This window comes from Serinus canaria, chromosome 2, assembly GCF_022539315.1.
Source record: "Serinus canaria isolate serCan28SL12 chromosome 2, serCan2020, whole genome shotgun sequence".
Taxonomy (NCBI): domain Eukaryota; kingdom Metazoa; phylum Chordata; class Aves; order Passeriformes; family Fringillidae; genus Serinus; species Serinus canaria.
Window position 1 is genome coordinate 118777516 of NC_066315.1, and position 13631 is coordinate 118791146.

Consider the following 13631-nt stretch of genomic DNA (forward strand, 5'->3'; position numbering starts at 1 on the left):
TAACAAATATTTCACCTTGATTTTGATACTTTTTGTGGGAAAAAAAAAACCAGATCTGAATCTGAACCTTGTCTACATTTCCACTAGCAATTACATGCATCAAGAAAAAAATGTTCTTTTGGCTAGATTTGTATGGGCAAATTATTGCTTTTATCCTCCAATTACACAGCCAGCACTTAGCTTGGTGAGCAGCACAAAACATAGCTGTGTTATACTACATGCTATAACTATACTCTATTACTTTGTTTGTAATGGTTATACAATGGTTTATTGACAACTTTAAAACTTCTCAATATCCAAAATACTCTTGTGACAATAGCTCACTTGCAGAGACCTAAATATTAATGTTATGGAGGTGATAATGCTCTCCTGACATGCTAATTTCAAGCCCAAATTAAACCAGGTAAGTACCAGCACATGTGAGCAATACCTTGACACAGGACAACAAAGAAAGATGCCAGCAGGTTTGGAAAGCTGTATTCTGGAGGCAGAAAAAGCCCACCATTTTACTTGAAACTGTATGCAAGGTGTGGTCTAAGAAACAGCTTTTGTCACTTACTCTTTCAGAGCACATACAAAGGAAAACTAAATTAGGTATTTAGATAACACTAAAAGGAAACTGAGCTTACCCTTATTGCACACAGGCGTTTCACCTACTTACCAAAGGGTAGATAAGAACTTTTTGTGCCACTCATAATGGAAACCTTCGTACTCAGCTTTGAGCAATCCTAGAAGAGTCATTTTAACTATTTTATTTCCAGCAATGATTAGGAAATACGAGCATCTCTCTAATACTGTGGCAAGCAACAACGATCAGAATTAAAAGAAGAATATGCAGCCATTATAAAGCACAGGTCACTGTTACAGGTTTCATATACCCCCACAGTTTGGTTGATGCGTTAAAAGGTTTTATATTTTAAAGCATCATAAAGAGTATTCATCAGGTAACTATAATTGTTCAGGATATTTCAGGAACTGGAATACAAGACTAGTTATTTACATAATAGCTGTGAAAAGTGCACATCCTTCAATTAGATTTCTATTTTAATCAGTGAAACTGTGGGAATAATCCCATAATATTTCAATAATACCATTTCAGTAATAATGCTTCAATACCTTTTTAGACTTCAAAAAGAAGAAGAATATTATTAGACAAAACAAATCTGGATATCCTGGTTCCAAAAATCCTTTTCTTTCCCAAATATGAAACCCACCTCTTTAATTCATTTCCCTCTTTACTTCATGTAATAATGATCATCTTTTTCTATAGAATTGGTTTTGGATTTGCATTTCTCAAGTACAACAAATTGAGAATACCTCTATGAAGCTGGTACTTATGAGGCAGAAAGCTGACAATAACTGCCCTTAATTTCAGGTGGAAGAGCTGTCATGCAAAGAAGCCTTAATTCATTAAAGTCATGAACACAACAGACAACCACCTCACACTGAAAAATTATGCCACTACCTTTAGATTACGATTACTCAATAGGGTTTTAATGAGATCTGTGAGGTAACCCTGCCAACCCACTACCTCTGGCAGAGGCCACCCTAATGCCCCCAGCCCAGCCCCCACAGGGAGCACAGCGCAGCACTTGTGGCTGGGAGCCCACTCTGAAGGGCTGGGACATAACAGGTCCAGGAAAATTCTGAGTGCAACTCAAACCTGGTGATCTGAAAGCTGCTCATCTATAAAAGAGGGGAATGCACCAGTGGGATTTTTAACTGACCTAAAGTTTGTTTTGGTGGTGGGTTTTTTTGTGTGTGAGGGGGGTTATAAAACTGTAGAAGGAATTAATCTGTGACAGTGTGCGCTGTTTGACATTTGAGGAGAGTAGTTTCCATTTCACTGCATTTTAACAACCAGAAAAGTTTTGAAATCTCGTGTGACCAGATCAAACTTATGTAGTAGCAGTCACTGAGCCGTTTAAGGGCCTTAAAGCTTGCAGCAGCAGCTCTTTGCTGCAGGTACAGGCATGGCTAAAATGAACACAATTCATCTCCAAAAAGAAATGGAATTACACCCAGCAGTCTATGTACAGTGCAAGCTTCAGCATGATTTAAAAGGAAAAAAAAAAACCAAATCAAATCCAACCAACCATACTCTATCAGTATTTAAAAATTCTCCCTTCCTCCAAAGAGCATTTTCCAGTATCTTATTTAGCTTACAACCATATGTTTGCAATTTCTACTCTCCATAGAAGTCATTCTGAAAAACCAAAGGAGAATTTTTTGTGAACCACAAATATAATAAAATAACCCCCTCCATGAAATGGTCTAAGAAGCTTGGATTGCTTCTGCTCCACCTCCCCACATCTGGCACTCGCATCAGATTACAGGCCAGAAGGCAACGCAAAGAGACGGAAAAGGAGATAGTGGCTGGATCCCAGCTAGGAGGAAGCGTGCCTTCTATAACTCACTCTTTTCCCAAATGCCGATACGTCAAAGCCTGATAGGAGAAACAATTGTGGGAGAAGTTTGCACACGTACATACATAAGATACACAAACATCCGACAGGCAGTGAATTACACAAAATATGCTCACATAGCTTCAGAACTATCAGTCTGTGCCAAAAGGGCAACTGGGCTTCTGATTTTGTAACTGACAAAATTTACAGGAAATGGGCAATCATTGGTTTCTAATTCACAGCACTTTCACTTCTTCTAATTTTCCATGTATTTCATAGGCACAACAAAACCAACAGACACGGAATAATCTAAACACCACAGTCTTGTCAAATAAGCGGTTTATTGATTGGTGGTTTTGAAGTTTAAATTTTGCAAACTTTAAACTGGTTTAAAATTCAACCAGGAAGATGCCTGAATCTACAGAAGAATCCAAGGAGCTGACTGGAAGTGCTGTTTCCTAGAGCTCTCTCTGGAACCACATTCTCCTCATCCCTTCAAGCCTGCATCAGCAGCACAACAGCATAAATACTTCCACCGAGTCTTTCAAGCTTAGCAATAAATCTACTGCAGTCTGAATTATCGAAATTATTCAGACATTCAAATGATTTTTTTGTTCCAAATGGACTCGGCACGCTGGTCAGGAACTCATCGAGTCAAACACGAGCAACAAAAGTGGGATTCTTCTTGCTAAGATAATTGATGGCCCTACAAAAACAAAACACAACTGCATATTCAAAACTTTCAAAGACGTCCTGTATTAGAGCTGCAGAGCGCCTTCCCCTCGGTGCCTGCTGTAATATGATCGTAATTGCTGTGAAAGGGCGAGAGACCGACTATACGTTAAATCCTGCCATCTGTAGGTGCTTTACACAGTTCCATTTGCTGCTGTCGGGTCAAAAGTTTACCCTATTTTCGCTTGTTCATAACCAATCACAGAAGCCTCTGCTATGCATAATCTTTGACCTACTCTCAAAGCAATTTTTGTATTATATAGTCATATGATTACACTGAAAAAACCCACACATTTTATTAAGAATACAGTTCTTGTTGGTTAGCTTTATAATTATTATTATTTCCATATTCAGTAAGCGTACTGTACTGACCTTGTTCTTTCCAGTTAACTCCCTTGGAGCACAATCACAAAGCCATGAATTCTCCAGCATTTCTGGCTAGTTGCAATACAGAACCACATGCAAAACAGAGCTGGAAAGCATTCACAGTATCTGTCATTTTAGAAGTAAGGGGAAAGAATTGCTCCATCTGTACTAATAGGGAGAGAAGACTTTTTGTAAACATTTAAATTAATGCTCATAGTAAAAACGAAAAATGTTTCTGAAAATTAGGACTGCCATAAGAATATCCCTATATATTTACCTTAAGAACTAAATATGCAAAAATATGGAAACATTTATGCTACTGATATTACTATTATTAAGTATCAAGGGAACAAGCAGTTTCATGAACAACAGAATTAATTAAGCCTCATCTCCCACAGATTTACACCTCCTGGTTGGTTGACTTTAGCGTCTAAAAAGGTGAAAGCTTTGAAGGAAGGTTTTCCCACAGCTGGGACATTTGTTTAAAGCCTCTCTTTTCCCATCGCTAGGATTCCCAGACAACTAACAAGATTACTTCATGCTGCAACCTTTCCCTGTCCCTTTAGGTGGTTCCACCTATACTCAGATACTTATTTTCACAAAACCTGCGGGATCTGAATTTCGAGCTCTCCACTGTGCCAAAAAATGTGATCAAAATCAGTAATAGGTTCAAAAGATAATGAGAAGAACTAAAGGGATATGTGTGCATCTACACGAGTGCATGGTATGACCTCATGAGCCTTGTTTCTGTAGGAAAAGAGGTTAAAAATAAAGGACAATATTTGACCTTCTTGCTATTTCACAGAAAGCTAACTTAGAAGGACCCAACTAAACAGCTGGCTATACTAATAGATCACCTAAAAGTAATATCACAATATTTAAATCTATCTTGCACATTTTGCTAGACAGTTCTTAAAGAAAAACAGACACACAGGCCCCATTTAACTTCTAATAGGAGATAAAACCAGATACTTTCTCCACAGACATGTATTTACTGTAATCTATGAATTGTGATACAATTGTGATGTTTAAAATTATTTTTAATCTAGCATTTATAGAAGTCTGTTCAATCTTCAACAATATAAACACAAGTCAGCACTTGCATGAATAGTTACATTGCTCCATTTCACATTTGACTTTTAGTTGCTAAACCCTTCATAAATGTAACAAGAGAATATAAGACCAGCCCTTGCCACTGTGATCAGTGAGGTAATATAAACCAGAGAATAATCAATCAAATAACAGCATTAAGCCATTTCCAAGCTGGTAATAAAATACGTTCACATGCAAAATTCTAATAGTTATGAAGTCAAATCATTTACTAAGTGACAGAATAAAAAATTACCCTAAATAAATAACTCAAGATGTAAATTTTAAGGCAACACCAGTCTACCATCCCACCTCTTTGGTACAGCAAAGACCATACATAGGACTTAGCAGCTCTTAAAGCAAAGATCAAGACCTTACATGTGCAAAGCACATCTCCTTAGAATGCTATACATGAAGTCATATATTACTTCCATAAACTGCTCAGTCTAAGTCAATGAGATATTTGGAAAACAGAAAAAGCTACTCAAAATGTTTCTTTTTTTTTTTTAGAGAAATAAATAAAACCCCAAATAAAACAGAAGTCAATATTCTAAAGCAATGAAAGCAGTTCATCTAACTGGCAAACACGGTGGCATGGACATTAGCTATTAGATATTACACAAAATTCTATACAACAAGAGGTTTATTATGCATATTAATACATAAATACAAAAAATAAACAAACTGTGTGCACATATACACACAGCCTTCAGACATCTGTTAACAGGACTGATATCACCTATGATCCAGACCAGGAACAAGTGAACAGTCTTTCACCCAGGGGAAAGCAAGATGGATGCTGTTACAGGAAACCTACTCCACTCAGCTTATCAGCAGCAAAATGAACAGAGGAAAAAGCTCAGTACAAATGGAGAAACGAAGACAAGGCAACAGAACTGACTCTTAAAAACATAAAGGAGAAGGCTGAAGGTACCCAGAGATATCTACAACATGTCTCAGCACAAGGAAATTTTTCACCTTGGCACAACAGTCTGATCTAGAGCAGAGCTCAAACAACTGAAGCAACAACTTATCAGGAGATAAAAATACCGAATAAGTAAAGTTGAGAATTCAGGAAACCTGACTCAAACCCCAAGATGATCCAGTAGCATAGAAATGCTATAAAACCACTTAGTGTTTTATGTAAGTTTGTGCAACTTTTCTAATTTTCTTACAATGCAAAAAGCAATTTTAGAAAGTTTGCAACTGAGCATGAATTTATATTACTCTTTATATTACTGGAGCGATTTGGAGAATTTAACACTGGTCTTGGTAATATGATCAGTTCACTCATATGGACCCCTTTCCTGATAAGGAGAAACAATCTGTCCCCAGCAAAGAGATCATCTATGCCAGAGGCAGAAACTTTTCAGGAACCTGATGAGGCTCAGAGGAATTTACAAGTACCAGGATTTTATGTAGGTTCACAGAGCAATGACATGAGGGATCTCAGATGCACAATATTTTTCTTTCAGTTTTATTTAAGAACAACAATTCTGCTATACAATTAGAGACCAGGCCAATTACAGTAACTCCTTACAACCACATGTATTTCCACTTGACTGTATTGGAATTAAGCGACCCAGATTATTTTTATAAATACACATACAAAAAAGTAACAAGTTTCTTCTACCATCAGCTGACTGAATCATTGTAAATTGAGTTCTTAAAGATATCACCCAATTTCTACATGATTTTTGCTTCATTTTCACCTGAACCATTTTTGTTAGTACAAGAGCCTAATGATTTCCTAGGTGTGAAAATTCTTAAAACAATGAATCTGAAAAAAAGAAAAGTTTAAAAAAATTATAAATCATATAAAAATCTAAATCTTAACTTAGTATTTAACCTTACGATGATAAAAACACACAACCAAGCGTGGAGACAATTGTTAGAAGCATTTGCTTTGGATAATATGCACAGATTAAAAAGGTACTCAGTGCTCTCATGTAATGGATATGCATATTATCTCAGGATAATAAAAATTTTATAGACTACCACTGAATGACAATGAAGAATACACACACAATTTTATTAATATTATTATTGTTTCATATATATACATCTTCCCATATTCTTTTTGGGTTTAATAGTTACAGTCTCAAATTAATCTTGCAGTTCTCCTAAAAGACAATATAAAACTATAATATCAAAATCCACTCAAATATTATTATTTGACTTCTCAAATGGCAATTAGAAGTTTGAATGTGAATTACTTCATATGCAAATAAGATGCTTTTTATACGGCAGAGTAGCTTGGAGTTGATAAGGGCATTTTTAATGAAGTGTTTTAAAGGATGTGGTTTTCTATTAAAAGAGGTCACCTATTACAAGGAGTTGGCAATTCTGTTTCAGTGGTTGGCTGCAGAACCTCCCACCAGCTAATTCTCACAGACTTCACTTCCTAGTCCTTGGGGTAGTCACCAACCTGGCCAGCCTGCACATGCCACAAGTAGCCATCCTAGAAATATTATCAAGATATTATCATGGAAATAAAGCCAGACCACAAGAGAAGGGAGGCTCCTCCTCTCCCTCAGAGCCAGCCCTCTAAAGCGGATTGTGGCAAGCCTCCAGTGCAGTCCAGTTGCTGGGCAGCATTTGCTGCAGCGAAGCTGCTCTCCCATCTCCTTTGGTAAAAAGCAGAGCAGATGGAAATTTCCTGTAGGCTGGTCTTGGCCCAGAGACCACTGTTTGGACGATCCTCCTCCAGGAATAAGAGCAATCCATTCATTGCAACAAGCTGACTGGCCCTACTGTCTTTTACAACCCAGCTCGGCCCAATCCCTGCAGTCGGTGATAAAGCACAGCGCAATGTGAGCACATTTCATCGCCTGTGCCCAGGCAGGAACTAAGCCATGAAGGAAAATATGGCCATGTCACGTTAAGCAAAGAAACACATGAGTAACTCTGGCAAGCACCTAAGATAAGGCTTTTCTGAATGACTAAAGGTAATGTTATATTGATGTTATGATAAATTATTACCTACGGACACAGAGTAAGCAGACACAGCAGCAGAAGCTGTGCAACCATACTCTTCACAGAAGCAACTGAATGCTCTTCTCTTAATGACATTGGAAGATAAGAACAGAAAGAAATTCTTTACACAATAAAAAATGTTATAAATCTGTCTGTCCTGAAAGTTTCTGAATTTTAATTAGAATGAAAGAAACATTTCAATATATGTAACCACCATGGACTTTTTACAAGACTCAAAGGAGTTCACACTTTCTTTGGTGTTCCCTTGTCTGTCCATCATAGCTAAAACACTATGGAGCTCAAAGCAGTACTCTGTTCTGACTTCTGTTCCCTTTGCAATCACTGTTGTACATATCTTGTTTGCTGTGCATGGGCTGCTAAGACTGCGTTTCCAAACTCCATTCAAACATGAGTCAAGGTGCTGGTCATTGATGTAGCTTTTCTGGTTGTTCCAGTTACAATAAAATGGGTCTGCCAGCTTTTCCTGAAGAAATTAAAACATTGGAACAGGATGAACGGTCTTTTTAAGGCCTAAAGACAAAAGGTGGTCACTATGAATTTATGATATTTTACTATTTATCTGACAGTTGAAGAGGAAAGCTAGGAAAGTGAAGGGAAATGTTCTATGTTATGTTTAGGACAGAGGAATCGTTGTTGAGCTAAAGGCTTCTCACAGGGCTTTGCAAAATGCAGTGCTACCTATCACATGAAGAAAAGGCACAGTCAATCACTGTATGCAGCCAGTGTTGCAGCTTCATTTTATGCAGTGCTTCCCTACAGAAAATCTCCTGGGTGAGCAAACTTTCCCTGGAAATGCTCCTCAATGGTGCTTTCCACCAAGTAGAGTACATGGGGAATATTCAGTAGGTATTTGCTGCTCAAGTGCATTATATCAGCAGAGACAGAGAGTGTGCAGGCCTTGTCTGTATGGAAAGTTAGGGCTCTCTTCAAAGGCTCTCCAAGCAGCCTAAAGCATATTTAAACCAACTCGAGAGTGCACAGGAACAGAAGAGGAAGTCTTTCTTATCCTTTTGTACTCATGCTTTTCTGTCACACTAAGTGCATGAGTAGAGTCAAAGGCAGGATGGCTGAATTAACTCAGAAAAAAGCTGTCCAAAAAAGCTGAGCAATCAGTCCTCAAAAAATTAATGATAAAAGACTTTGAATAAAGCCAATTTGTAATGGAATGTAAGAAGGGAAGTCCCTAAAGAGAAAAACTGTCTACCAGCTCTGCAGCAGGTTTTGCTGCCCCATGCAGTTTACCATGGCAAGACGCCAACTTGGCAAGACTCACTCTTCTCCAAGGAGCCTGGCAGAGATCCAGCCACACTCACAGGTCTCATTGCTGCTGCCAAACTGGAGGGGCAACTGAAGACCCTCTTCTGTGAATCTGCAGATCTGGTTATGACTGGGGGTATTTGTGTTTCAAAATGTTCTTAACCAAGTCAAGTTCCCTCTGTGTTTATACAGTGACTGAACAGGCAAAACAGAATACTTAACCCAGCTACAGAAATGAGCCACAGATTGTTAATTATATGGCTATTTGCACTTTGACTGGAAGAGGAAGTAAGCTGGTTATAACTACTTTGGGCTTTACTCCTGCAACTGCATTGAAACCACATTTATGACAGATGAAACGATGTAATTTACATAAATGTAGGCGCTTCCTGTTTTTGAAACAAGTCGTGGTCTGCTTGCCCTTACCTCACAGTAACGTCACTGGAACCAGAATGTATTAAATGTGCTCAGTTTTACTGATTTCATGATCTTATTTTGCTAATTATTTTTAAATGCGTAAATCAAATACATATTTTGGACTACTGCCGCCAAGCATATCTATTCCTAGGACCTAGCTGTGCTCTTTAGGCATTAGGAAACACATGTTTTTCAGGTGTGAGACTGAAATGCCCAGCTACCACTGGAGCATGCTCAGTCCCTGGTGATGTGGTCATGGTCACTCTCAGATGAGGAGGCAGGTGCATCACACTCCCCTGGCAGGCAGGCTGCACTCTGAACTGCACATGCAAGCAGACCTAACCTTTTCCATTCAATATGCAGTATTTCAAGTAATTTGTAATAGCAGCAATAGTGAAAAGTTTATTATGTTGCACAGTGTGGTGTTCCTTGTGGCTAGTATATGTTCAGTTTTACAGACAGTAGTATGAGGAGTAACCACAGCCTTACTAGCATAAATCGAAGAAAATCACAATTTGACTAGAAGATAATTTTGCAAATATTATTTTAAAACCCTAATAGGCAGGAGCATGTTTCCTGTCCTTTTCTCTCATTTTGCTGATTTATGTGAACTGGAACTCACAAACCAAACTTCTGCAATGAGTACAATTACGTACATCAGCACTCTTGCTTTTCCAGTATGGTCATTTTCCTACAAGATTACAGAAGGAAGACTGATCCTACTGTTCAACCGGAAAGCAAACGGATGTCCACTAATTCCTGATGATAAAATGTGGCAATTCTTACCAAAAAAGCCACACAAACCCCCATTTAATTTACAGTGTATTCCTCCAAATTTAGTTTGGAACATACTGTTTGAAAGTCAGGTATCCCTCTAAATCCAAGATATTTACATAGAAAGCCAAAATCCTCAACAGAGAGAAGGGGCAGCATTTCTACCACCTTTGTTTTGCTCTCCAAGACCACAACCTCATATTTCAGACAATTAGATCCCACCCTTTAGGCTTTAAGATCTCACCACCTTCACAGTGCTAACAGAGTGAACAATTACAGAACTCTTAGTCTCACGTTGCAAGAAAACTAAATAAAAATTCAGTTTAAAAGTCCTTGTACAAAAACCTTCAACTTGAAGAAACACTAAAGCTAAAATTTCACCTGATTGATTGATTTCTCTCTACTTTAAAAGTAAACACAATATACAGTCAAGCAGGCATTTCTTAAAAACACCTCCCGTGGTTGCCTTCTCAATCAAGACATGGTTTTGAAGGCAATTTACAATTACAAGAGGCGGGTCCTGCCATCCCTCCCTTCCAGGCCATCTTCAGCAGACACATTTGTCCAACTCTGCTGTTAGGAAGTTCAAAGAGGTCAAGTGCCAGCCAAGTGACTCAACCAAAAATGCATCGAGCTGTCCTCTGGTTTGGCTCCCTGAGCCAGCTCAGCCCAGAGCTGTGGCTGCAGTGGCACAAGGGAGAGGGGGTAACACCTCAGCACAGAGGGTGCAAGCCACACTTCTGGAAGCTGTCACACCAAGGCCATGATGTCACATTTGCGGCATCTCCACAAAAACTGGCCACATGTTCAGCGCCTAACCTCCAAACAAGAGAGGACACACAAAAATCCAATTCATGATGTCCATCTAGAGCTGCCCAGACTGAAGAGACTTACTGAGCTACAAAGTCTCCACTCATCTTTTTTTTTTACTGAGGCCTACTGTTTCTACACAGAAACGCTCAAGTCCAGATCTTCAAAAACTTGTTTCCCAAAGAAATGTGAGCATTTCTAATAAGGAGAAGAAAAAAGGACTTAATGAAGGCAACCCAGATTAGCTAAATGACACATCATAGTGGAACAATTCTGCTGTTAAAGACCATGCAGATGTTATGATGGAGGCAAAGAAAGCCTTTCTTTAGCTACAGCACAGCTGCTGCTAACAACTTCAAAAAGACTTGGCACAGGATTTCAGCCACAAAACTTTCCCCTCACATCATTTCATGAACATCATCTGCAGCCTCAGTGAGCTGCACCAAGGACAGAACCAACACATGGGGAGCTTGCAACAACTTATTGGCAGTGGGGCAGCTTTTTGCACTGGCAGGACTCACATGCACATTCAGAAAACTTGTCTGTGCATCTCCATTCCTCCTCAGCCCAGCAATCCCTCGAAAGTAATGATAACCCACACTGCTGTCCTGTTCATAGCTCCATTATCTTCTAAGTTAAAGAAGACAAACTACTACATAATTAAGAAATATTACAGCTTAAAAACCAGATGTAATCAACAGATCATTTCCATTACTTTTTAAGTAACATTAGAAAGTGTTATCAACTTTCATCCATATCCCTCATACACTAAGCTACTCTAAATAGACACCCTGACCACATAGCTGAAAATATCATAGCTTACAACTACCCTGGATGCGCATGGTTAATGCCATTCTTGCATTTTCCATGTAATATACATAGCACACAGAAAGCATGTATTCACTGTCTAAATTCAAAGTCCAGCTTTCCCCTTCAAATATGTCAAAGAATTACAACCAGTTATGGCTGTAGTACATAGCACATAGGAAGAACTTGCATTGATTTTATAATATTTAACAGTAAAGCACACAGAACTGAACTTGATCTGCATTACATTTGTGATTTCCTTTCAGTGATGATAGTGTTAAGATATATACCTGAGAACTTTAAGATGCATGCATGTATATGAGATAAAAGTAAAACATTTCTGACACATGGGAACAAAATCTTGGAAAAACTATTTTTAATGTCTCCCTTTTTTCTTCTCTTATAATTCATATGTCAGCTTGTTGACTCTAAGACATTCTTAGGCATCTAGCATGTGAAGCCATAAACTGCTTTGTCACCTACAATGTTTTTCCCACATCTGCAAATCTACAAAGAATCAGTCCAAATGAGAAAACAGCTATAGGAGCAACTAAAACTATTAATATTTAAACTTCATAAGTAAAACAGACTACGTAAAAATGCAGAAACAAAGAAAGAGAAACAGAAATTAGAAATAGAAATGCGCTAGAAGAGGATTTTTTTTTAAACTTGCTCAACTGCTTCACTACCAAGAACTTGATACAAAGCTGGAAGCCCAAAACTTTAAAGACTATTAGTAACATTGATTAAAATCAGTGAAGAAAACTCATAAAACCAAAGGTAAAGCTTGAAATACTAGAAACATTAACCACAGTATTACTGTATTCATAAAAACAAAAAATTTTGACATGACCTACTTTAATAATAGTAAAAAAAGTAAAGAATATGGGCTCTAATCCCCTGACTCTACTGATCTTATAAAACAGCATCTACTTTTCAGAATTAGCAACAGACATGAAAGTGAACCAATTTGCTCAACAGATGTTTCAGCTGACTCAAGAAAAATTTTACTTTTCTGCTGTGGAAACAGAGTGAGCTGAGTAAAAATCCACTCTTATTAGCAGCATTTGAAGTATATTAGCTCACAATTAGCTGCCATTTCCATTCCTTCTTTCTCTGACATAACAGAAAATATTTTCCACACCGGATTAGATGTGACACTGAAATAAAGTAGGCACATTGATAAAAACAAGTCACCCTCCTTCTCTCCCCCCCACCCCCTGTTTTATGGGACATGCAGGAATGGCAGTTTGTATTTTCCTTGGCGTTCCTGTCCCACATGAGCTGATAATCTCCCTGGTGGAGCTGTGCCAGTGCACTGCCCTGCAGGCCCACAACACCCCTGCTGTTCCAGTCCCGTGCTTTCCTCCAGCGGGCTCTGCCAGTGGTGAGATCCTTTCGTAATGGGTGCTATTGCATCAGTCTAATTGCAACATAACTCTCCATATTCTAGATAAAGCAAATAATTTCATTTTTAACTTCTGCTCATAAAATACAGATTGTTTCCCTGCCACCCCCACTGCCTTTTTTCTGTTTATTTTCAAAGATTTAAAGAAAGACTTGCACACTGCACAGCAGTAGTCAAACAAAAATACCTCATGTTTTCTTAGAAAGCAGCACTTAGAAATATTGCTCAACACCTAAGGCATTAGTGCAGCCTTTCACAGAGCTGTATGTAGTAGATCCCCTGTGAGAAGGCTGGAAGGGGAACATACATTCTTACTCTGTGTATTTAATAGAATATTCAGCCATTATAAAACCTTCATAGTTTTCAACTCTCTCTCTTCCCTGCAATAGAGAGAAATAGCTTATCTGGCAAACACACTCATTGTGTTTCTAGGCATTGAAAACACACTCTTGGTTAATTCATAAAACCTGATTTAATGTTTTTTTTTGCATTCAGGTTAGCTAAGTTGAAACAATATTTAGCTTAACCATGCCTTGGCCAAAAAATTCTCTGTTATCTACTGATTACAA

The 13631-nt window shown here is 38.2% G+C and overlaps 1 protein-coding gene across 4 annotated transcripts in view; it reads right to left on the bottom strand.

Moving 5' to 3' along the window:
- The window catches only part of NCOA2 (nuclear receptor coactivator 2), a 187810-nt gene that overhangs the window by 103932 nt on the left and 70247 nt on the right, over positions 1-13631 (bottom strand). The gene's annotated exons all lie outside the window — the stretch shown is intronic.